The following is a 4,920-nucleotide window of genomic DNA, read 5'->3' as shown; positions in this document are numbered from 1 at the left end:
AGCTAAATGATTCTTCTGGTTTGGGCCAGCTTGGTCTAGGATGACCTCATTTACATGTCTGGCAGTTGGCTGACTAGGAGCTGGAGTGATAAGGATGACTTAGCCAGATGTCTCTCATCATCCAGCAGGCTAACCTGGGCTCATTCACATGGTGGGGGTCACAGTTCTAAAGCTCAACAAGAGAGCAAGCCCCAATGCACAAACGTTTTCCAAGCCTTTGCTTGCATCATATTTGTTACTGTGCCATTGGACAAAGGAAATCACAAGGCCAGCCCTGAGTCAGTGTGAGAGAGCACTCCCATAGATCATGGATAAAAGAAGTAGAATAATTTGTGGCCATTTTTACAATCTACCACAGCAACTAAAGGCAGGGGATAAAATATTTTTTCAAAAAAGAAAGAATATGCTATTAATGGAAGAAATGAGGAAAAAAGACAAAAGCCTCCAAAATAGTGAGGTATGAACACTTAAATTTATAGCCTTGAAAAAATCTGAAATCAAGATGCCACACCAGTTAGGGAAAAGGGCTTATAACACAAGCTGATCAGTAAAGGTTTTTCAACCTGCTTTTTTTATTGGTCAAAGTGGTCAAATTTAAAAGCATCTAAATGAACTGCAATGCTCACTCTCTGAAGCTGTAATGGAATTAATGCAAACAACTGAATGACAGAGAATTCTGTGCAGAGCAATACGTCTCTATTACAAGAAAAACAACAACTAGAAAACTATGATAGGGAATATTGAGACTGCGGTAGAGAAGAGAGCCTACATCCCCTTTAGAGGCAACAGCAGCAGCTCCTTCGTTACTGCTGAGTGCCACTATGCAGCAATAGAGGCCCTGGAATATCAAAGTTGCCATTTTTTCAAGAAAATATGGAAATTTAGACTTAAATGTGAAATTTCCAGATTTCTAAATGTTGGTTTAAATATTTTTAAGAGCACATTCACAGACTGAATTAGGCCCAAGGGTCATGAATTTGAAAACTCAACTTTTCTAATCTAGAATCAAACTATAAGAACAGAAAGGGTTTAAAAAATGAATAAATGAAATGCTTATTCAATCCCATTAGAGAGATATAAAACCTCTCTTAACCAGTGACTACGTAATATACACCTTTTCTTATGCTCAGTAACTATAAGATTTAGCATCATGGATATAGCATGGATATACTTTTATGCTCAGTAACTATTGTCTTTAGTATCATATATCATATACAGCATAGATGATTGAACTTTATAATACTGGCATACACAGACATGCAAGAGGTAACAGATAACTGACAAAGGATAAGACCATCACACAATTCCTGAAATCAAAAGCCTGAATTTATTCCTCACTTAAGTTTAAGGGAGAGATTTGCTGGTCAGGCAGAGTCTCTCTGAGCAAAGCAAACTGCTGATTTAGAGGATGGGTTTGTTTTGAGGTTACATTTGTCTAAGAGACAGCAGTGGTCAGCCTTAGAAACGTGTTCAGCGTCAGAAGCTTCCCATCAGCTGACTGTCAACGTGTGAGACTGTCACTGATTGGCTGGCATTCGGAGAGTAATCAGTGATGGATAAGATAGCTTTAGATCCTGTTGTGGGGTTTGATTGTTACCACGGCTAGAGAATGGGCTGTCTTTTCCTACAAGTATGGGGGCTTTTTGTGAATTCTCAGAACTAACTCTGTAAAACTAACGGGGAACACTGCAAAGGTTACATTGTCATGGCCTCACATAAGCACAGATGCTATTTCACAGTGGGCTATGAGCTTATTACCACATGAGGTGTGGCTCCTCTGTGAAGTCATGGCCGCCCAAGTATAAAGTCAGAGCCACTTCTCATTTCAACCTAAGAAAAGCTCTACTAATGTAGATAGGTGGATTTTGCTCCTCGGGAAGGTAAATGTTCCCACCCTCACGAACTACAAAAACCATAAGTACAAAAAAAATGGTATTTCATTGAAAGCATAGTCTCTCTGATTGCCCTAATACAAGGACAAAAGAGAACAAGAGAAAGCGTGGGATACCGAAGAGGAACAGAAAGGGAAAGAAAAAAGGAAACCAAGGTAAATGTAGTTTTGTGTCTTATTACAACTTGTTTAGGATCAGAGAATAGATTAAAATTCAGACAGCTGGATAACACTCATTTTTTATATACTTCTATGAAAGAGTTCCTGACTTCCATGACTGACTTTTTCCCTTATTAAGAGCATATCCCTGGCTTTAAACAAAATAGGATGTGGGCTATCTTTTCAGAAATATGAAGCCCAAGTTAGATCTCAGGTGAGATTCTCTTCTGCTGACTTCTCCTATAAAGAGGGTCACGGCAGCCTTAGAGAATTGAAAGGTCTCCAAAAAGGGCCACCGGGAGTAGGTGAGACAAGAAGAACCTTGCTGCGTGTTCAGTACAAACGACAATGCCATGTATTTCAGTCTTACATCTATCTGACCCTTGCAGTGGAAAATCTATCTCCTCTCTCCACAAAACTGATGGGATACAGGGAATGGCTTTAAAGCTAAATGACAAGAGAATATGTTGTTTCTCATAATTGCTCATTCACCCATCCATTCCACAAACATTAAGCACTTACTAAAGGCATAGTCTTCAGAGCAAAATAAAATTCATCCCTGTGCTGAAAGCACCACAATCTTAAAAGGAAAGATAAATTTATATACCAGGAGGTATTTGAATAAGTAACACTCCCTGTGGGTTTTGAGAATTTACTGAAGTGATATTTGAATTGGATCTGGAAGGAAGGGAAAAGGTTTGCCAGGTAAAGGAAACTGCATGTCTAGGGACTCATTTGACATTCACTTTGGGTAAACTACAGGATGAAGTTTCATGCCAGGAAATGGAATTCTATTTTTCTTTCCAATGAACTGTATTGAGGTATAATTTACATACAATAAAATGCACCCATTTTAAGTGTACAGTTCAATGAGTTCTGACAAATATCTATACTCATATTACCATCATCACAATCGAGATTTAGAATATTTGCATCACCCCAAATAGTTCCCACATGACTCTTTGCGGCAACACTTTCCCACCCTTAGGCAACCACTGGTCTCGTCGGTTTTCGTTTTCTGTCACTATAGAGTAATTTTGTCCATTCTGCAATTTCATATAAATAGAGTCATCACACACACACTTCTTTCTCTCAGCACAAGGTCTCTGAGAGTCATCCATATAGTTAAGTGTATAGGTAGTTTGTTCGTTTTTCTTGCTGGGGAATATGCCGTAGTATCCTTACACCACATGTTAATGGACTCTTGCATTGTTTCCAACTTTTGGCAATTACCAGTACAGCTGTTATGAACATTTGTGTGCAAGCTTTTCTTCAGATATATATTTTCATTTCTTTTGGGTAAATATCTAGTAGTGGAATTGCTGTATCAAATGGTAAGTGTATGTTTAACTTTATAAGAAAGTGACAAAATCATTTTCTGGAGTAGTTGTACCCACAAGCAATGTGCAAGAGTTCCAGTTTTCCATGTCCTTATGGAAACTTAAAAGTAGTTCTGGCCTTGGATTTGGCAACAGATTCTTGATTATGACACCAAAAGCACAAGCAACAAAGAAAAAAAAAATAGATTAACTGGACTTCATCAAAATTAAAAACTTTTGTGCAGCAAAGGACACTACCAAGAAAGTGAAAAGACAACTTAAAGAATGGGAGAAAATATTTGCAAATCATATATCTGGATGAAGGTTTCATATCAAGAATATATAGAGAACTCTTAGAACACAATAACAAAAAAGACAATCCTATGGGCAAACGGGCAAAGGGCTTGGATAGACATTTCTCCAAAAAAGATACACAAATGGCCAATGAGCGCATGAAAATATGCTCAACATCATTACTCATTAAGGAAATGCAAGTCAAAACCACAGTGAGATACCACTTCACATGCACTAGGATGGGTGTAAAAAAAAAAAACAGAAAATAACAAGTGTTGACGAGCATGTGGAGCTATTGGAACCCTCATACACTGCTGTTGGGAATGTAAAATGGTGCAGCTCCTATGGAAAACAGTGTGGCAGTTCCTCAAACATTTAAACATAAAGTTACTATATGACCCATCAATTCCACTCCTGGGTATATACCCAAAAGAATTGAAAGCAGGTATTCAAATAACAACTTGTGCACAAATATTCATAGCAGCACTATTCGTTATTACCAAAAGCTAGAAACAACTGAAATGTTCGTTCACTGATAAATGGATAAAAAATTGAATATTATTAAATAGCCATAAAAAATATATATCCTGGGCCGGCCCCGTGGCTTAGCGGTTAAGTGCGTGCGCTCCGCTACTGGCGGCCCGGGTTCGGATCCCGGGCGCGCACCGACGCACCGCTTCTCCGGCCATGCTGAGGCCGCGTCCCACATACAGCAACTGGAAGGATGTGCAACTATGACATACAACTATCTATTGGGGCTTTGGGGAAACAACAACAAAAAAATATATACATATATCCTAAAGAAGATGTGGTGTATATATATACAATAGATTACTACTTAGCCATAAAAAAGACAAAATTGTGCCATTTGTGACAACATGGATGGACCTTGAGGGTATTATGCTAAGCGAAATAAGTCAGACAAAGACAAATACCGTATTATTTCATTCATATGCGGAAGCTAAACAAACAAACACATAAATAAGGAGAACAGATTGGTGGTTACCAGAAGGTAAGGGAGTGGGGGGAGGGCAAAAAGGGTAAAGGGGCACATATGTATGGTGACGGATAAAACCTAGACTATCGGCGGCAAACACGATGCAGTCTATACAGAAGCTGAAATATAATAATGTACACCTGAAATTTACACAATGTTATAAGCCAATATGACCTCAATAAAATAATTTATATATTTATATATATATATATATATATATATATATCTCCTTATAGAGGTAATCTTAAAAGGTTTCTAAG

The sequence above is a fragment of the Ceratotherium simum genome, chromosome X (assembly GCF_057802395.1).
Source record: "Ceratotherium simum simum isolate JZ-2026a chromosome X, ASM5780239v1, whole genome shotgun sequence".
Taxonomy (NCBI): Eukaryota; Metazoa; Chordata; class Mammalia; order Perissodactyla; family Rhinocerotidae; genus Ceratotherium; species Ceratotherium simum.
This window is presented reverse-complemented; position numbering follows the sequence as displayed.